Source organism: Dinoponera quadriceps, unplaced genomic scaffold (genome assembly GCF_001313825.1).
Source record: "Dinoponera quadriceps isolate SergipeBrazil2010 unplaced genomic scaffold, ASM131382v1 scaffold5050, whole genome shotgun sequence".
NCBI lineage: Eukaryota > Metazoa > Arthropoda > Insecta > Hymenoptera > Formicidae > Dinoponera > Dinoponera quadriceps.
In genome coordinates, this window is record NW_014560030.1 from 276268 (window position 1) to 298228 (window position 21961).

The 21961-nt window shown below is 49.1% G+C and overlaps 1 protein-coding gene and 1 long non-coding RNA gene across 3 annotated transcripts in view; one reads left to right on the plus strand and one right to left on the minus strand.

Annotated features, from left to right (window-relative positions):
* Positions 1 to 7498, plus strand: part of LOC106750603 — a 76286-nt gene extending 68788 nt beyond the window's left edge. The window contains exons 3-4 of the long non-coding RNA XR_001374960.1: positions 7109 to 7151; positions 7317 to 7498. This is a non-coding gene — a long non-coding RNA (uncharacterized LOC106750603). The remainder of the gene's footprint in view (positions 1 to 7108; positions 7152 to 7316) is intronic.
* Positions 1 to 21961, minus strand: part of LOC106750601 (teneurin-m) — a 233186-nt gene that overhangs the window by 189739 nt on the left and 21486 nt on the right. The gene's annotated exons all lie outside the window — the stretch shown is intronic.

The following is a 21961-nucleotide window of genomic DNA, read 5'->3' on the forward strand; positions in this document are numbered from 1 at the left end:
GTCACTTTTTGATCACTATTTCTTGTCTGAGAGGTCACTTTTTGTCACTTTTTTTTACCAAGAAACAGTCATTACTTCACTGTTTTGTTTCGGTGACTGAATGGCAGCACTGTGAAGAGCATAAATGTTCGACTTTTCTGTTTTTTCAAACTTAAATAATTTTTCATTCTCAAGATCATTTAGAGGTCGTACTGTCATAAGTCACTGAGCTCTTCTCAATGTTGACTATAAAATGGCGCAAATAAAAATATGTAGCTCTATTTAAAAAAGAAATTATTTTGACTTACAAATCTCGGAGAAAATTACATTGAAAAAACTTTTTATCATAATTGTCTCTTCGAACAGTGCAACTTTTTCTTTAGACGTTTTTCGTATCATCAAGTAAAATATTTAAGATGTTAAGATATTTAAGATTTATGTGGACTAATCTATATGTATATATATATATATATATATATATGTATGCATATGCCGGCGTTGCAAGAACCAAACAGGATTTGTGCTATTTCATGCGATCTAGTTTTTCGCGAGCGATTCAATGGGCGCCGCTAATATCGTGAATTGAAATCATTTTGATTGCGTCGTTACGCACACTGTGCGTTTATACGCGCCCGTGGAAAGCGCAGCGACGATAACCGCCGGTCACCGCCGACCGGCGTGAATATGCATGGCTAAAAATCTGCACGCGAGAATCGATAATTGGATTCGTCATCCTCCGTGGCTTCGCAGAGGCAGACGCAGACGAAAAAAGCGCACAGTCGAGATTTCGCGTGATTTCTTTTTTCCGCATAATTCTGCCGCCTTTACTGACTCTCTCGCGTTGTATTTCGTTACTCTCAAAATAAAAAGGAAGAGGAAGAAAGAGGGGGGAAAAAAAGGAAAAATCACGTACTTCATCTTGTCAGAAATATTACCGACGCGGTACGCGAAATATATGATGAGATCGGAGTGTCATTTTTTTCTTTTCCCTTCTTTCTTTTTACCCCTTTTTTTTTCTTCTGAAGATATTTCGCGAGAAACTAGTTTTCATTTCGCCGCTGTCCTTTTCTCAGCTCTTTCGCGTTCCGTTCGCGATGAGAGTACGCCCGCGGCACTAATCATTTACTATCAATCGCACTACCGCGAGATGAAATCTAGATTCGACGGATGTGCGAGGTCTTACCGGCGAAATCACCTCTGCCCGGACACTTTGTAGTTTATACACGGCGAAGAGTTTAGGGTCGTTCGTAGGTAAGTTTTTCCTCGCGGGGTCGTTTCTACGAGTTACGGGCGCGCAGTCTTGAAAATCTCGCTTAAGGGATTCGTCCGGGTTAGAATCGTAAACGAGGATCCCTCGGCCATAGGGACGGACCCTAGAACGATCCGTACGTAGACGACGGGAGATAAGAGACAGAGGATGGTCCCTCGAGCTACCCCCTCTAGCTGCCGCACCCATCCGTCCACCCCCTTCCCCCTTTGATTTATTTAATTTTGTTCCCCGATTTGTAGGAGATTGCGCGCACCGATACCGATTCGTCGGGACCGAAGCACGCGCGCGCGCGCGTCCCGATAAGTCGAGCGCGCTGCGTCCCGAAACTCGATATGCGTTACACAGAATCAATCATACTTCTAAAATTACCGTTCGCCATGAAGTTTCGCGTCGCGACATGAAAAAAACAAATATCGCTATTCAATTTTGCATGACCGACGCCATTGGGCTGTATGTCACGGGGAAAAGCGGACGACCTCCGTTAAAATCAGCGAGACAGCGACAGTTGACTGAGAATTGGTTCCACTCGTTTTCGTACCATCTCTCTCTCTCTCTCTCTCTCTCTCTCTCTCTATTTCTCTACATTTGAAAAATTCACAGTCTGTCTCATCGTTGATGCGCACGACGTCTTTGTAAACATTGAAAATTCCACCCGGGAAGAACGGATGAAAATTGATTTATCAAAATAGAAAATCGCGGAGAACCGAACGAAATATCAACCGCGTATGCTGTTTTCTCAGACAACCAAATCGAAGTTCGGCTCGAATTTTTACGTCTGTTTCGTATCCCCGGACAATCGTAACAATATTTCAAATCTCAACACGCTCTGCGATAAAAAGCACATTCGAGCGAACTATTTTTTTTTTCCCCCCCGGCATTAATCGTAGGTCAATCGACGCGTGCGAGCTTACGTTTCCGGGCAAACCGGATTTCACCGTACCGACTAGATCTGACAGTGCTCGATCTCCGTCAATGACAAACGAAAAACAGCGCGACGCGCTGCAGCATGACATGTAATTCAATGACCTGCGCGGCGCGTAGCGAATGCGATTTTTGAACGCATAATGATATATAGTGGCGAGGCTTGTCGAATCAAGAGCGAAATTTAGTTGGCGCAATTAAATTTCGCGATCACGTGTGACGGCCGCTTGCGAAAGAAATTCGCTCGCTCGTTCGTCCGCCCGCCCGAATATTTATACACGAAATAGTTCAATTACCTTTAATTACATCGGGATACTAACCGAAAGCAACGGCCGGAGTTCACCCGCGCTTATTTCACATTCGTACATATAAACGATTCATACGCGTCAATTCGCGAGATCTCGTCGAGTATGCGAGATCTCGCGATAACGAGATTACCCCGATCGGACTGACAATCCGCTACGCAGACCGATATAACTCCGCGAGGAGGATGTCCATCCTGTGCAATTTTAATAAGCGATAATATCCAGAGCCGGGGTTAAACGTTTAATTACGCGTCGTTGACTCGGATCGATGGTAACTCCGTCGGAGTAAGCCTTCCTCGTTCCGCGTTTCGTCCCGTCGACGACGCTCGTGATCCGCTCGTTCTCGCCGCAGGCGCGATCTCAGCCGGCGAACGAGAAAAAAGCTCCCTCCTATACGATCGACGAGCACGGCGACGTGGAGGACGACGACGACGCGACTAACTCGGACCTCACTGGACGGTCGGAGTTTCACTTGTAATTAATTGAATTCCATAATCTAATCCGGCTTCTCTCCACGGCGCGACGGCGAGATCCTCGGTGGAGAGCAGCACGTTCGCAAATGAAGCACGACGTGCGACACACGCACGGATCTGTGCATGCAAATGGCGTCTTCAATAAGCCAGCCAGTCGATTTTCCGTCCCGATAAGGTCGCGATAAAAGGCACCCTCTGCGCGTGCAGCACACACGCGCATATGTAAGGACGGTTGGATCCTCCCGTCTATCCGTCCGTCCGCTCGTCCCGGGATCTCTTTCGTCGATCATCCGTGTTTTATCAGACCGGAATTATGCCACCCTATCCCGGCGCGCGTATTCTCGGACGACTTGGTCCAATCGAGAGAGCGGCCGAGACCCGCGCGAACCGAAAAAGGAGGAAATCTATTCCGTAGGAATATCGAGGACCGTCTGCCCTCACACCCATCTGTCCGGCGACGACGAGGAGGACGACGACGGCGATTCGTCCCTTCCTCGAAGATCGACGGCGATTCCGAAGGGTGCGGCCGACCACCGGGATTCCGGGCACGTAAGCTTTCCCTATTTATTGCACCTTTTTCGGCCGGCCGGCTTCGCCTAAATCATTGCGCATCCCCTTATTGAATGGGAAGAAGAACGAGATGCATGGTTTACAGCCGCGCGCGCACGGCCATTCGACGAGCGGCGTCCTCTACGCGCCTCGCCGCTCGCGCGTCCTTCTTCTCTGACAGCCGAGAATAAAGTTTCCAATATCCCATTCGAACGGGCGACCATCGCGCTCTCGAGGAAAAGAGTCCGGGGGAAAAGTCTGGAAAAACTCTTTCGCTCGCCGACTCTCTTCCTCTCTCTCTCTCTCTCTCTCTTCTCTTGCCCTCCCGCGGTTACAACCGCTCGAAACATCCGCAATGTCGCGCTTTTTCCGAGGGAGAAGCGCTGGGAGGAACGAAAAGGTCAGCATCAATCGTCGAATGATTATTTTCACTTTCGAGTAACGACCGGAGCGCATTTTTGATCTCGGGGATAAGCGATGTTTTTTTATTTCAATTGATAATTAGCGACAGTGCAGTAAGCCTGGGGACGCAGGAACCTCCCCTCGGTAGATGCGTATCAGAATAGATCGATTGTTCATAATTCTCTCGGTTATCCTATACGTACGGGCGCTATCGCTTCACGTGACCGAGTTTCTCAATTAGAGATAAGGATAATTACGTCGGCAATTTCCGTGCGCGATATGTGCACCGTGCTTTCGCGCACAGTTAGATGGCGTGCAGAAGACAATGGACCGCTTCCCGCCACTCTCGGTATCACGCCGGCGCGATTGTACGGGCGATGTAATGTCGCGAGCGCGAGCTGGAAGCAGCTATTTCGAGAGATAGATTTCCCGCAAGTAGAATCTAGCGCGTTTTAATATTAGACCCGCTGGTTGGACGCCATCCATAACTTCGACCGCGCGGACGAGAATATTTGTGCGATTGAATAACGGCCGAATTTTCGTTCTCTCCTTCTCTCTCTTTTCTCTCTCTTGGCAAGTGACCGAACACAAAACTGTCAAAGCGATCGTACCTCGCGAACTCTCTTAGTTTTAAAGTTTTAGCGCGCATTATTTAATATTTTAGCGTGCGTATAATAAACATTTTCTAATTTTCTAATCACCGATAACGCACGCCGTAAACTCTTCCGGCTTTAATTCGGTTCAATCGCGCGCATCTTTCCTCCCTCTATTTTGCTTTCAAATAATAAAGGGAAAAAAGGTGAACGCGCGCCATGCGTTTCTTTTGGGCCGATCGCGACGCAACGAGGAGGTTAATTTGGCCGAGTTTGAAAGCACGCTTGGCCGGTGACCTTACGCAGTCAAATATGCGTCTCGCATCGGAACGTCGGGAATCGTGAGGGCCGACCCGTCGCGAGAGGTCGAGATTCGCCGGTCAACCGTGCGAAAGAGGGTAAAAGGGATCCTCTCTCCGTACGACCCGTCGGCAGTCCTTTTTTCGTACCCGACGAGGTACGAAAATCCAAAAGGGTTGCTATTTTTTCTCCCCTCCTTGACTAAGGAAGCCGGCGGAAAATTCTTTGAAAGCGGCAGCCGGTGCCGCGGATTACTTTGCGTTGCCTCGCGGAGACCGAAAGGGGGTTGATCAAAGGATACGATCGAGGTAGGTTGAGGTAATATCCGGCGATCCAGGTGTTAATGAAGGGAGTTCAAAGGACGCTCTCCAACAGGCCGCGACAAGTAAAAAAGGGCCATCGACGCGCCTCTCGAAGGAACCGACGGGTCGGAGGAGCCGCAGGATTTCCCTCGATCATGGCCGTTGGATAAAGCATAAATACGACGTGACGGATATCACGGAGACAGGGAGCGACGGAGAGAATGGGAGAGATGGACGTACACGTTTCGGCTTTCATTCTACCTCCGCCGGTGTCTTCTACCGTAACGCAAATATCTTCGCGAGTAATTTCTGCCGAGTTTCCACGATGTGATGCAAACCGCGAGTTTACTTCCACCCCTTTCGCTAGTTCGAGTGTTTTCAACTTGTAGACGTCTCTTCCTTTTCCGCCTGTTCTCCTTCTCCTTTCTCTCTCTCTCTCTCTCTCTAACGGAAACACATGGTAATTCTGGAGAGAGCTTTGCACAATTAAACTTCACGTCATGATTCCGCCCTCGCGTGCTTATCGCAACCGGACAATGCGGAAGGCGGTAAGCGGGACGTGCTTGGAAGGACGGTGGAACAATTAAGACTAATTGCAATGTAGTACAACGATCAGACGTTTTAATAGCACAGACCGGGGTATATTAATTCCACGTAAGTTCGGGCTTGAAACTTGAGCCGATTCCCAATTCGCTCACTGCGACTTGCGAACACTGCGAGGTGAACGCCTCGCGGTGGCTCGTATTCTCACTGCACTTTTGGTGCTGATCGCGGACGTTTAGCTTCAAGTTTTATTATTATCCGTTTATAAAGGTCCCACTCGGTATCAACGTGAGAATCGGGCGGAATTGACGATTACATTTTCATCGAGAAATATCCCGATTAGGATATTCCGTTCCATAAGGGTTATTGAAATAATTTCCTAATAGATTTGATCGATTCTGTCGATCTCTGATCGAGGGCAGAGCGCACTCTTTTGTTCTGTCAAAAATTTATTTGATATTTCGTTTCGTTTCGTTTCGCTATATCGAGGGCGCCGACTTTCGCTTCAGACGTGTCGTGCGTTCGCTTTGGATTCGTCTGCTCCCCTCATTTGAGGGAGTAGACGTATTGCACGGGATTAAATTGTCTCGTGAGATTTTCGCATCGTTATAGAGCGCCGTATATGGCATCCGTTCATGCGAGTTTATTTTTAATGAAACAATTGGCCCAATTAGAGAAGAAGCTCTCCGCACGTTTGGGAGTGTTACGTGGGTCGTATGTGACTTGCGGACTAGCTGTGTATATAAGACGTGCTTCGGATACATAATGACGTGAGATTAATCCTGTCCTTAAAAAATGCATGTCTCATTGTTGTCTCTTTCCCGCAACGTCGACTGATCATCTCAATGCGATTCGTTCCTTTTTTCGACGGTTACCGCGGGCGGTTGTCAACACGGAGGAATGATATATTTTGACGTTTTGACGTGTCTCAAAGTGAAATTAGATAAACTATAAAATAATGTACGAAAATTAAAATGACGATACGGAGACTGTTAAATTAACGAATAAATAACGTAAAAGGGCTCTCGAGTATGTTTGACCGATTGAAAGTCATGTGGCCTCGGGAACTGCCGAATGAACATAAGTGATCATAACAGTCTTTAACGCGAGGTTAAACGGAACGAGAGATGCGCGCGTGATTCCCGACTTCTTCGAGTCGACTGGGATGTGCGTGAGACAGACACATTATGTGAATCTTGAAAGTAATTACCACCTTTTATTTTTAGTGATTTCAAAAAAGAGTGGACTGTCTCATGCCGATAATTTGAATCTGATACGTTAACGTCTGTCAGTATAATATTTTCGTGACCTTTTAACCTTTCGTGATTAAAAATTAGGACGTCGTTGTTCAAGTAAAGATTGCCGACTTATAACGATCGCAAAAGGTTAACACGCTTTTATACACTCTCATTTTTCTCGCTGAGTCATTAATTCTCGTATCTAATCAGCGATGCTATATTTTTTGTTTCAGGTCTGTAGTAGAACGTGGCCGATCTTGAGTTCCCGCTATTTTGGTGAGTTGAAAAGAAAGATTTACGGTGAACGAGATATATCCTTTTTTTCTTTCTCGACCTCGTCGAAAGCGTCGTGGTCTACGATTCGCGATTTTTTACACACGACTTGCGAGTATACCCTCGAAGCGTTGTAATTTATCGTGTGCTTTTCTTTGAATCGTGAAGTATTATCACGGTCGCGAGTGTAGCGTCGTGAAGTGAAATGCGACCGACGTGGCACGACGACCGGACGTTACGGAGGCTGAATGCTGAGGACCTGGACAGATGGATATCGTGGGATATCAACGCGCAATGGTGAGCATACAATTTCAACGCTCACAAAGCGTTATGTTTCGTAGTGCGTAAAATGTGTAGACGTAAATCGCATTGATTTTCGATGACTGAGTCACCGTGCGAATGATATTGCGATATTACTTGAGACAAATCGAGGGATCTACAGCGCGCGTTTCTGGTAAAAAAAAAAACACCCGTTAATTAACGTAAATTAAATTACTTAATTAACTAATAACTGAGTAAATTAAATTAACGTAGTCCGAAAATAAGTGAAATTGCTACGTGCATCGATCGATCGATGTCTTAATGGCTAAAAAGGGAAATTGGATGAACCGTTTCTCGAATAAGATTTTCGTTATAATCAAAAAGAACGATCTTCATTCAATTAGGTCAGAATTGCAAATACGATGCATCAAATTACACGAGGTTGCTCCGTCGCGAGAGATTCAATATTTTTATATTAATATCAGTGATCAAATGTAATGCATCCGGCAATATTTAGCGTGCAACTTAACAATTACGGCGGAAGATTTCGCGAAACTCTCGCTCGTGTCACTCCGCTCGTGCGGCAAGTTTGTATTCTGGTTTCACGACGGTTCGCTTGTTAACCGTAGCTTCGTCTTGGGATGATTCACATGTGAATCCGCCCCGCGGATATAAAAGGAACACGTGCAGCGCATAACGTGTCGTTATGTCGGCACTCCTCATCCGGTCGACGAGAATGTAAAGGCGCAAGCAACTTTTAGTATCTAAATCCAGGCATGATTGGCCAGGAGTTTACGACCGCGGCTTCGTCGTTAAAGCCGTTACAGTCATTAGCCGCCGTGTCATTGGCTACGTGGAATTAGAACTGCATGCGCTCCGCCGTCGTGCGAATAACAGAAACGAACTAACAATAACGCCGCGCGGGGCCGCCTTTGCAATTATAATTAAACACAAATCGCTTCACCCGCTCCGCCGGAGCTTTCATATAACTTTCTTGGTGCGTGAAATTTAATCGGTTTACCCACACACGTGCCTCTAATTACGATAAAAGTAGTAATAATTTATCAAGCACTGTCAGGAATACCCAACACGGCATTTCTGAGTCGTTTCTCTGCGGCGTTTTGCGCATCGAGACCGCAACGTTTCATTATTCCACGATTAAGTAATTCCAATGGTCTGCTATTTCGACACTTTTTCCCCGCGTGTCTATAATTAATGCGCCGTACCCGAGCAAAGAAGGTTAATCGGGGGGAAAAAAAATAATCGGGTCGAAAAATATTATCTGTCGTGGACGAGCGCCGTTCATCGTGGGAGTTCTCTAAAGGGAACGTTTGTATGCAGATGGAACTTGGCAGGCACGAGGGTCGTCGAGACAATTAAGGCATTTTTAGGTAATTAACCAGGCACGTCAGGCGCCGGCCGTCGTCCGTGCATCAAATGACGCGCCCTGTTTCTCTCGGAGCGATCTCTCGAAACTCGTGCCCGACCGAGCCAGATGGATTCGCCTTATTCACCGTATGCATACCGCAAAAAGACGTGTGTTCCGCTCCCGATTTTCTGAGACGGCGTTTTTCGGCAACTCTTTCGGACGATTGATATTCCTCGAAAGGGTTCCCCTCCAAGTTTCTTCGAAATTTTTTTAACGTTCCGCGGAATGTTGAAAAATAGAGGAACTTCGGAGAACGATCGCGCTTGAGGCTCTCGCGAGATCTGAATATTGTAATTTCGTTTCTGCGTTATTTTCTTCATCATTAACAATACCGGCTTTCTACTTTTCGTTACCACTTTGTCAAGCTTCAGCACGCGAAGGCGCTGGCCGACTCTTCGTCGTGTTGTAAAGGGTTCCGTGACCGAATTAGATCGGCGGGTCACTGTTCTAAGGGCAACAACGGGCGCGTTTAACGATGTTTCATTGCTCCGTTGCGTTGGCAGACGACGCGGACAGCGACAAACGTTGACAATGCGCGCCAGCGACGCCTTGATGTCACGTGCTCGGGGTGAGGACCACTACGACTTCGTTAGTTCTGTCACGTCGCTATTCGTCACAATTTTGTTTACCCTGTCTTTGTTTCCTTTCCTTCTCACCCCTTTTTCCCCGGGACACAGGAAACCGTTCGGGAGTCGTCACGGCTGATTTAGAGGACGCGCGTATAATGTTCCACTCGGTCTGTCACGTGGGCGTGACATTAGTTTACGGTCCTCGGCCAAGCGGACTGTCTTCGAAACGGGTCAGTGCCGTGGTATGTCTATAATTTGCAAGATAAAGGGAAACTTATACACCATTGTACACGCTGCACGCTGGCGTATCCTGTCGGCTTCACGGGGCGGCTCCGGAATTATGGAGGACAAGAACCGGCGAGAACAAAACGAGGCAATTCCTAACCGCCGTAGGGGGTAACGCTCGAAACCGTCTTGTTATCTTACAGATATTTCCTTCATCTTAAAACGCAATTCATCGCGGTATCTGCGATCCGCGATTCCAACGTGCGCGGATTTACCGTAGCGTTAAACATTTCGCGGTCCGATCAGCGAGCGATGAGAATTGCAAGGTCTGCAGACCGATTCACGGTGTCGGGAGAGCTGTCGCAAATTCTCAGAATTGTTCGTGGCGCCGTGGCGTTGTGTTACACCACGTCCCTCCCATATTTTTCCAACTCGACGTGCGTTTCACGCATACCGTGCCGTATGGAATTCGGCGGGAAACTCGGCCGGAAGATAATTTAAACGGTGTAAAAGTGATAAATACCGCGATGTGAAATTGGCTGTTGTCGCCGCGATCCGGCGTAATTTGATTCCCGCACTATTTTGGCACGCACCAGAGCGTAAGACCGTTGCGACCGATGCGTGAATGAGAATGCGTGCGAATGCGGCTGCACTCGTCCGGACTGCCCCTCGCGCATCTGGGCGGCACACGCGTCATCATCGCTGCTTCGGCACCGGTTCAAGGGTATCGGCTATTGCAGGGACTGATGGGCGATAAGAGATTAGAGGCACACGTGGCCCACATAGAGATCTCTGACGGAAGCACGTGGCTTGTGTCATCGGACAGAGGGAAATAGAAAAGATTAGGACCACGCAGAAAAAGAGAGAGAAAGAGAGAGAGAGAGGGGGGGAGGAGGGAGATCGTTGCGCTCTTATCGATAATCGCTGCTACGGCAGGGGGATTGCATTGGATTACGAAGGGTCCGAGGATGATTCGATTAAGATTCTTTTTTTTTACGCCGTCACGCCGGATAGCGTGCGACCTTTCGCTGTGTTAGGGATCCTCTACAAATTTATGTACGTAGATAAAGTGCGCGAAGTGGGTCAAGAGAATAATATGAAAAAACGTGCGTCACGAGATCGCGCGGCTGGAGATGACTCGCCGTCTGCTGCCGAATCCGCGGGTACCGTTGCCCTTATAATTAGGATGCGCGCGACCTTATCGCCGCGCGGCGGGAAAGAGACGGCGTCGTGGTTAACGAGCGATCATTTCACGGGGTCACGTGGTAGCGCGGCGACGGGGAGCGGTAAAAAGACGGCGAGCCCGCGCACCGTCGGACAGATACGAGAGAGTGGCTCTGGCTTTCCTCTTTTCTCGTCTTCCTCCTCTCTCCTCCCCTCTCCCTCTTCTTTCCGCCGTCTTCCTTTTCGCGCAGCGCCCCCGTTGAAAAACGAGAGTGTTTATCAGGGCGCATTTAGCGTAATCTCACCTCCCGAGGCACTCGCGTAATTAGGGTCTCCTCCGCGCTCTTCCCTCTCGCTCGCTCTCCTGCCGTTCTCACCACCGCACAAACGTGCGCGCATACGCTCTCACATGTATACGTAAATGTGAACGTGTATATACGTAAACACGAAGAATGCCGCGCGTGTGAACGCGTGTGTGCGCGCGTTGCCCACCGGTCTTGCTAATTTCTGTCTTTCGTTGCTCCTCCCTTCCGCGCTCTCCTTCACTTCCACCTCCCTTCGTCTGCCGTTCTCCCTCTCTCTCTTTCTCTCGCGAAACCCCTCTCGCCTTCTATACGATCCGAGCTTCAATTTAGATTGAAGCGGGAGATGGGACGTGGAGAGTGAGATCCAACGAGGGACTCTCTCCTGCTCTCGGGCACTCTATCTCTCGTACGGAGATTCTCCATCCTCTCTCTCTCGACCTTCTTCCCTTCTCTTTCCTCTGCTGCATCCCGTTTCGTATTTATCGGCTGCTTCTTTTTATCGAATCCGGATCGATCACGCGCCGAGGGTTCGTCCGACGGTGCACGCGCGAAGAACACGTCCTGTCAGCGGCATCTATTTACCAATCATTACGATAATACATTCGTCGTCGACGTCACGCGTTTAATGAGGGTAATTTGTAACGTGGCAATGAGTAAACTTCGGTAAGGGAGCGTCAGGTTCGACGAAAGTGGCTTAATTCGTGCGGAAACAGCGCCCTTCGTTTCGGATGCGAGCGTTGTTTCGGAAATCTTCGCGATTTTGAGGGAAGCGGGGAGGATGTTTTTGTATCGCGAAGGGGGACGAGGACGTCGTTAAGGGTCGTTGCGACGCAAACGAGCGCGTTTGTTCTGACGCGCGGCTTGCTCCCGCTCCCCCGTAGGGGATTGCGACCGGCTTGAAAATTATCGAACTGATAATGAGCACGGCACGGTTATCGCGTGATTTACGGCAAAATACCAATTTCCTCTGTATAGAATTACCGGGTGGGTGTAGAGTTTCAGGGCTGGGCAGTGCCCGGCTATGTTTGTTACGTTCCCATTGGGAAGCCGGGGGGGGGGGCATTGATCGATGTGTGACCTACATTTTTTGTATCAGTTGCTTTTTAATTGTTCCGACTTCCTCCAATCGCAGTTTGATTAATACCGCTATACCTTTACGGTCGTTTATTTAGTCGCCCCACTTTTTCCTTCCGTCCCACTCGGCACCGTTGCACTTCCGTCGTTATTTTTCTCGCATTTTTCCCGATCCGTAACGTATAACCCGATCAACGACGAGAGAGAGAGAGAGAGAGAGAGAGAGAGTCGCCATTATGCAAAATTCTCGTATACGCGCTTGTGCAATTAGTGCGAGTCGAGATTTCTTGTGCAGCGAACCTGCTCGATACAACGAAAAACATCGTAACAGCAGCGCAACGCGGCAACGAGCGTCTCTTCGTGTGTCCGCGATAATCTCTCTGAGATGATTCACGCGGTTGACCGTATTATTTCAGCAAGAAACACGAAGGAAATGGTAACATTACTCATCAATTGGTGGTACGATGCACATCAAATGAACGCGTTATCGTTACAAGCCGCACGGATTACAAATCTGACGTTAGATATGATTATCATCGAACGTTGAGAATTATAACATTCCTTCTCTCTCAACAAATTGCCATTCTTTCCGAGCGACTTTCGACACGAATTTCAACTTACATACGGAGTTACAAAGGACAGTGCGACCCACGTGCGTATATTTTAACAAAAATCTCAGGTGTGTGAAATATTTCGCCATTAAAACGACTCGGGACAAAGCGTGTCAGGCGCGAACTCCGTCGGATGCCTCTCGCGTAATGATGATGCCTTTTTTTCCTCGATTCTCATATAGAAATTAATTCGGGCGGAACAGGACGCGCTGCGCGCGCGTCTGCATTAAACATCCGGGTAATGCCTCCCGCTGACGATACAACGAAAATGCGTTTTCCATTATCCGTCAGCGAGCGAATCGCGCGTCGATCGGGCTCGGAGCCGCACGAACGATCGCGCCGACATCGGGACGGAGGTCAATTTCCAATCGTCGACAATTTTTTTAATGGATAATCCCGAACAAACCAATTCCGCCGTACCCTACTATCGCGACACGTATGTATGTAGACGCACGTATCACGATTTTCGAGCTTACGCTCCGCTACATGCCGTAGCAGATGGATTTCCGCGGATCGCCGCGCCATTTTCGGACGCTCATTCGTTTATTGCCCGAGTAACTACTGGATGATGGACGGGCACGAATGCAGATGACAGAATTGAAAGTGATCGCACAGCCGGGAGTCCTTCCCCCCCCCCCCCTCTCCCACTCTCTTTCTGTGCCACTCGATAAGAACGACGTGCAATTTTAACCGTCCGAATCTAATCGTCATCGAGCATTCTCCGACTTAATAATTTCTCTTGCTAATCACGACAGCTGAAAATATCACCGTTTCCGTGATCACAAATATCTGTACTTCCGTGATTACAAATATTCGCACTCCTATAATTGCGCCAAATTGCGCCTTATTAAGTTGTAATCGTTCGCATATCGATCGGCTGGATATTTCGAGCGGCCGCCGTTGAAATAATAAACAGGTTTCATAGAGAGAGAGAGGAACGGGATTAATCACGGTGGTCGCATAAAACCATCCGAAAATCGGCCGGTCGAAATGGGACGGTACGAACCGGCATAATTCTCGTTCCAGATCCCAGTCGCTGAAGCGATACCGATAAAAGTATTTACACGGCGCGGCGCACATTTCCGATATAAATGACAGTCTGAGACACAGGAATGATCGGTTGTGGGGGAGGGGGGGGCTAGTTCGTTTCGTTGATCCGGTTAACGATAGGCTCGTAACCGGCGAGCCGATCGATAGATATTTAAAACTCCGTGCGTATCGGGCAACTGACCCGCGAACTGACTGCCGTTGAATGGAGCGAAATAGCGGAGCGTAATTCTTTATTTATCGACTTCGCAATGGTATTCTCGATAAAGCTCGGCCGTCCGTCCAGCGAAGAGGGATCGTAAAGCCGGACGACTACATGCATAAAAGTCCGTCCGTCCTGCCGTTCGCACGGGGCATGGTTGCATCGCGCGATGCACTTTTATTTGCAAACGCGGTCTCGACGCGCCCGATTATTCCTCGCGCCGCTCATTCCGTTCGATTCCGCCGCCGCCTGTCGCCCACGTCGTACGTTCGCTTCCTAAACGCCGGTGGCCGGTGTATTTTCAAAACACCCTCCGTATTAGCCGTTTCGCCGCGCCCCGCACAAAGCAGGCCCCCATTCGCCCGTCAGGACGCGACGAGGCCAGGTGGCGCGTCATCGCGATCTCCGAGGAGCGTTCCCTGGCTTTTTGTCACGCTAATACGCATACCTGACGAGCCACAATGCCACTCGCTTATTTCGTTACCGAACGTGCGCGCTTCCCGTTGCTGCAACGGTCCCGCTGGCAGCATCCGCACGATCGAGTGTTGCAGCGTCGAATTCGAAACTACCCTTATCCCCGTTTAGAAACGCCTCGCTTCTATTCGAGGAGTAGAATAAAAATAGAGAGAAGAAAGAGAGGGAAAAAATGAAGAAAAGATCGAAGAAACGCGGCTAGTTTTGAGAGGATCAACTGTGCGGCGATAATAGTGTCGCGCGTAATAGCGGTACTTTCATAAATCGTCTTTAAGCCCCCTCCGAGAAGAATAGAATAATGTCGCTCCGCCCGGCACGAAATAATAATTCCAATAACGGAGTCGCGTCGCGGGTTGTAAGTGTATGAAATGTTTGACGTTGGTTCCCATCAGCCGTAATATTTCTCGCATTGTGTCGAGGGCGTGGTTTGAAATATTAGATGCAGCTTCTTTCTCCTTCTTTTCTCCTTTTTCCTTGCGCTTTTTTCCCCCTTTTTTTTTCTTTTTAACAGAGGCGTCGCCACGTGCCGAGCGATGCGGCGAATCTTTCCGTTTCACGCGCTCATCGCGCGGCCGAGAAAATATCGCACGGTTCATTATTTCGCGTTTATCGATCCCACCGCCTCCTCCCACGAGCATAACAGGGGGTCGTGCGGAATATTTTATCGTTTCGTTAGCATTATTAATCGGAAAGTTATACGATTTAAATCGGCCGTGTAAAGCGCCGCGTACACAGACCCCGGTGGCTTATTTACTACAGACTGATTTGCGACACACATTTTCCCGATGTCCCCCTTTTCGCGTCGGGGAGGATACGCAGTGACGCTTGACTAAAATAGCTAAAAGATAGAATTGTAAATTCCGCACATGGCGGCGGACGATCGATACCGCAAATGTCGGGGAACGAGGCACGCGCACACTACAAGCGTCACTACTACCTGCTTCCGAAAGAAGCGCGCCTTTTTTTTTCGACCGATAAACCCTTAAGGGTGTGGCACGATTGTCTCGAGTGTTCATCTGTTTCTCACAATTTTCCCGGAGCGACGAGTACACGCGTCTCGTGGCCGCCGCTGTGGAATCGCTTCAGAGGGGTCATAATGCCTTCCTCGTGGGAAGAATTTCGTGGGTGGGCCGCGCGGGGTTGAATGCAGATAAGGGCGGCCGTGCCACTTAAAAGTCCCATTAAAACGATCGACTCGAGTATCCCGGCGATCCCGACGGCAGAGGAAGAGAGATAGATAGAGAGAGAGAGAGAGAGAGAGAGAGGTCCGGTGCGTTGATACCGACCAGGCTACCCGGCGGCCTGCCACACCAAGGATACTTTTCGTACATAAAACAGACCCTCCCGCCAAGCCTTTTCTTGCCTAACGACATTACCCAACGGCGCGCCACTTCATCTCGCCGTTGGAATTTATGAACACACCTCCCTCCCTCTCCCTCTCTCTCTCTCTCTCTCTCTCTCCTTCGTTCTCCGTGTGTCCGGCTTTTCCAAAAAATAAGCGTTCGTACGTTCTGTAGGACCGGTGGTCTCGGGGTCCCGTCTCATTTTTCATGCGCGTAACTCGAGGCGCTACTCGCGCTCGGGTAGCGAAATGGAAAATATTTTCTAGGATACGAGGGTGCGCACGCCCCCGGCAGAAACGGTCGTTTACACAAATCAGTAGGGCCTCGCGAGGACACGAGTTCATTCGAGCTAGCCGGAAGAATGAAGATGAAATGTGGCGTCGTACAGACACGGCGCGCCCGCCCGCTCGTGTGTGCTCAGCGTGTATATGCAGAACGGGGCTGCGTAGAGGGGTTGCGAAATTTCCCCCTGTATTGTCGAGAACCCCCGTCTCGCGGAGCTCGGACATATTTCAAGATTTGTTATCTTCCGCGTCGCGCAACCTGCAGGACCGATGCTCGGGCTTACACGAGGGATGTGGTATAAGTAGGTATAGCCGGCGGCTCCTTTAATATCTCGATATATCCGTCGTTGTTGCAGTAGCATTTCGTACACGTACCCGTCACCGCGGCCTGGAATAACGACGAGTATCTTTCGACAAGGAAGTCTGCTAAGAATAGCAGATTAAAAAGACGACGCTCTGGAATATGTGCTCGAAGCTCGTATTAATCTAATCTCAAATACGAAAATGTTCCGCGGTTGCTCAAGAAGGTTGCTTACGTACGATAAAACGATCCCTAATATGAAAATTTCAATAATTTATTATAGGGTGGTAAGTCTAAAATGTAGCCAAGATTCTATTCGGAAAATAACATGGAAGAATATTTTATTGATATGCACAGCTTTTTCTAAAGCTTCGTGATAGTCGTATAATTACCGTCTAACAACCATGTAACAACCATGTGAATTTATTAAATATAGTTCTTGTTTAATCAATTTGGAAAGGAAATCTTTAATGTTATATATCCAAGGATAGAATATCTGTTAATTTTTTTGTTGTTTAAGATATAAACTCATTTAAAAAATCACACTAGAATTTTAGCAATAAACCTATAGTCAAAAGCATTATTATCTTGGAATATATTGTGTTTTAAAGCTATGAAAGTTCTGTCGAAATCCAATAATCGACGAAAATCGCAAATGCCACTGAAAGTAAGGCGTTATTAGATGCGCACTTACAAGTATTTTAAGAATATCATACCCATTTCTGCTCGTTTTCATTCACAAATTAGTATAATAGTGTTCATTTTAAATGAATACCAAGCAATTTTAAGATATGACTACCTTTTTTTACATCTCGGTCTGCTATATTGGATCCGCCAATTTTAACTTTATAATCCAAAACTTGCGTTTTTATTTAGCAATTCCAACAGTCCATAAAATATTAAAATACGACTACTTCTCGTTTTAGTTCGCCACATTGAATCCGTCATTTTAATTTTTGCATATCTGACCTCGGAGTCGCGAGTTTTTTGGATTATCGATCCGAAAAACTACTAAATATAGCTTTTTACAATCTAATTAAAGTTCGAGTTGTGATAATTTTTTCCGATCTCCCAGTCCAGTCTGTCTCGTGGCGGAATTAAGTTATATTCGTATTATTGATTCGACGGGGTTAGTTTATGATAGTCGTGGATGAATAATAATAACGATGAGCTGACGGAAATAGCCAGGGTGGAAGAATCGGAGGGAGACCGACGACGAGGATTCGTTCGACTCGCGAGGGTTCTGAAATATTTACTCAACTCTCTCTCTCTCGCTCGTCTTCCTCGCGATGAGAAGTTCCCGAATCTGTTCCCAAAATTTAGGAACGCTTTATGTATGTATGCGCGATATACGTACCGCGATATAATGCTTCCCTTGTCACGCGCGCTTCTCTCGAAATATGAACTAACATACTATTAACGAATAAAGATTATCGTGAAGCTCGGCTCGCATTCGCACTCGCGCACTGGCCCATAAAACTAGTTTGTCTCCCGTAACAGCGAAAGAATAGAATATAATGCCGGGTAGCGCCTCGGAATAGCGATACAGTGCGCTGTTAGACGTCGCGAGGGCGCTCTACGAAGTTCCATCTTCACGGATTTACTGTAATTCCACTAAATACCTGGCTTCCGCGCGCGGAGAAACCTCCTTCCTCGCGGTATTAGTGCTCGAGTTTCATGACTCTGCATCATTTTAAAACTGATAAAAGTCCTTTTCACATTTCACCTTTCCGCTTCCAAGCCGTATTTTTCACGGATCGATAGCCCACTACTTCGCCGAAGTACCGTATATTTTTAAACAAAGTCGGGCCAATTAATAAATAATACATCCGCTTGAGTCATGTTCGACAATAAGTTAGAGAAACTATCTCTCGAGCCAAGACTTGTAGTAGCATCATACTTCTTCTCTTCTGTTTTTCTTCCTCTTTTTTTTCCCCTCCCTCTAACGAAATGGCCTGCTATCCAGCTCGAGATTGCCTTCAGCAGAACACGTATCAGGCTTGTGCGCGCATATACTTATATACGAGACGCTTGATTTCGCGCGACGATGTGCATATCCGCCGTAGCTGGCAGGGACGTTGGAACGAGTGTGAGCGAGCCATCGCGCGTCTTCGAGATTCGCGATCTTGATCGAACTGTCGCCTCGAGAACGCGTGCAGCTTGTACGCGCAGATTTCCCGAGATGACGATACAGCACGTAGGTACACGTCGCGACGTCGTGTCGCGAATTTTCCTCGTCGGGGATTTAGCATAATTCCGTTGGCTGGGCGCCCCGGCTAGGGCGAGAGACGGACGACGAGGGGGGTGGTGGCGTGTAGGTGGCGGCGGTTGTGAGGACGGTGACGATGGTGGTGGTGGTGGTGGCGGCGACGGCCGTGGTGGTAGTAGAGGCGGTGGTGGTGATGGTGGTGAATGTGTTCCCTCTCGTTCCCTCTTTCGCTCTTTCTCCCTCGCTCGTTCAAGGCAGGCATGACAGCGTGTGGGTCCATTTGGTTCTCAGTGGTCGCTATGGTAACCTCGACCACCCTCTTCTTCCCTCTCGGCATCCGCCACCCGGTTCTCCGCTACCCGGTCCTCTCAAACTCTCTCCCTGCCTCTATCTCTCGTTCACCTTCGCTTTCTCTCTCTCTCTCTCTCTTGCTCTCTTGCTCTTTCAGTCTCTCTTCCTGTTCCGCTCTCTTTCGATCCTTCAAGCTATACACACACACACATACACTCTCTCTCTCTCTCTTTCCTATCCCCGTCTCTTTCTAACCAACTCGTTTCGTGCAATTCTCTCCTTCGTTCCCACGTATGGCTGTGTTGGTAGTCTGCTTTAGCCCCTTCCCGGTGGTTGTCGTCGATCAGACTGCGCCAGTAGGCTAAAGGGTTAACGGCCCCCTGGACACTCCCGTGACTAAAAATTACAGCTACCGTCGCCGTTGGTCAACGTTCCTGCACACAGAGAGCGGCGGCCGACGCTCGATCCTCGTTGTCGCCTTCGCCGTCCGGCGCGTTTCCGAGACGCGAGATTTCCCTCTGTTTTATATCGCACGTGCCGATGTAGGAGCAAAGTGAATTTATTTATGGCCTCTGCGGTTTGGTATGTTGCGAGGAACTCCGGTTACGGCGCGGAAAAAGGAACGAAACGGGCGGAAAATCGCGTATCGCCACGCCGTTGGCGTCTACGACTTTTGGTGAGAGAGGCCGAACGTTAAATAAATCGTTTTAAACCGGGGGAAATATAAATCGCGAGGAGAGGAAAAACGATCGCGCCCCGGCGAATCTGTATGTTACCGCGCGCGATATTTTGAAGGGAGGAAAGGGATGCGCGCGCGAAGTAGCTTTCTCCCCGGTTGTGGGGGGGGGGGGAAGAGGAGGGAGATTCGTATAAAATCGGGATTCGGTTAATTGGTTCAACAAAATCCAATCGCGCCGCGAAAGAACCGACGTGTGTATTAGCTATTTTCGCGATAAGGGGGAGACGCATCATTCTGGAAATTTATATTTATCGGGAAATTACGTGGGCGCGGAATTATACGCGGGAAATTTATGTTTATGGCGTTTAGCGCGTAAACGAATCGATTCTTAATTTCGATTTAATTCGCTAATTCCCGACGCCCCTCCCCGTTTAATCGAGGAATACGCGTCGGTATGAAAGGTCTGTTTTTATCCTTTAATTCCGCCGTCATTGTATCACACGGCTGCGTGTTATATCAGGATCGGGGGAATTTCCCTCAAACATGTGTGGTCTGTCGTAGGTTGCCTCTATTCGTCTCTAGCGATGCATGCGCGCGGTTGTCTAAGTGCAGACGCTCCCGCATTCGCAGACTAATCAAATTTACGGTCTCATCTCTCCGGCGCGCGCGCGCGCGTGTTTCTGCCGGTCCATTTAGCGTCTGTTCGTATTTAACTCATGAGGAGGTTACTTCGGGGAAGCGTTCGAAGTTTTGCGGAGAATCGGAAAGACGGAAACGCGAGGTGACGCGCGTAATTACTGGTCGCCGTTTTAATTTCGATCGGGCGGCGGGACGGAGAAAGAGAGAGAGAGAGAGAGAGAGGCGTCGCGTATTTCACGCCGCGCTTCCTAACGTTTCAACGATTGGAATTATCACGATCCGCGCGGCATTCGCTAATTAACGTTTTAATTATGAAACCGCGCATTTCGGACGGCGCAACGTTCGGCGTGACGCTCGAACCGAAAATGCAATCTTGCTGTTCGGCTTTTCGTGGCTGGAAATACCAATGGAAAAAAGGAGACGATCGACACACGGCTACTCTCTCTCTCTCTCTGTGTATGTGTGTTCATAGAAATTCCACGAGTTTCGCGACGCGATGAAGAACGGTAACTGCCCGTCGCGTCAGACCTCCTCATGCGTCGCCGTTGTATCGAAGTCCGCCGACATCGGGAAGCTTCTTCCCGTGGCGCAGCTACGGCAGAATTCGCGGATTAATTCCAAGTATTTAATCCGAAATGCGGACGGCGATCGATACAATATCCCCCGATATTGCGACACGGAGTTTGAGTTGCTCCGAGTCACGATCGACAGGGGCACGTCGGCGGGCACGGCGGAGCAGCAGCAGCAGACTCGTCGTCGTGCCAAGCACGACCGGTGCCACGATCCCGCCCCTTTTCACTTCCGGTACAAGGTGCGCTCCGGAGCACACACGCCGTAAGCTAGACGGTAGGCGGATCGATAAGGAGACGAGTACGAACGAAGGCTGCTCTACGCCGAGCGCGCGGAGAAGAAAGAGGGACGACGACGGAGGGGGGTGCCGGGGGGTGAGAGATCGAGAGAGGGATGATGGAGAAGCGCGCGGCGGGGGATGGAAACGCGGCCGACGGTGGAGGAAGGGCGGGGGAAGGAGAGAGGGGGTGAACGAGCGGCAGAAAGAGGGAGAGAGAATGCGCGGGTGAAGAGAGGGAAAAGTCCAGGTCGGGCGGGAGACGTGCCGCGGAAGAAATGAATTCGAAAAGGGGTTATCCGCGCTATTCCGCCCGTATCTATAGCCGCGGCCTATCGATCTGACGGCATTATTGCTGCAGGAAGCAGCGACCTCAAATTCAGCCATCTGTGCCGCGAGAGCACCGCCGTTCATATTTCATCGCGAGCTGCTTGCACCGTTACCGCCGCGCCGAGCCGTGGTAGCCGACGCGCGCGTCTATGCATCATTCGTTCTATCTCGCGAACGTTTCCTCCGTTCTTCGTTGCGCGCGTCGCAGTCATTACCCCGACGCGCGCTCGTGTCGCGGGGAGCTATTTAAAAATCTGATCGGAATGAAGGGGGCGGGGAGGGCGGCTTTCAACCGGGCGCGTTCGCCGCTTCGACGCCGTTGTAATGCGGATTTCGTTGTGTTTCGAGAGCTGTGCGCGCTCGATTCGGCGCGCGAGGAAACGCCTGGGAAAATAGCCGACCGGCAATTTTCATCCGGACCCGTCGTCGCTCGCTGTTTATTCACACGCGACTTCTGGCCGTCGGGAACACGCGATAAAGAGAAATATTCGCGCGCCTTCTCCGAGAGCGCCCTTCTCGCAATCACGCA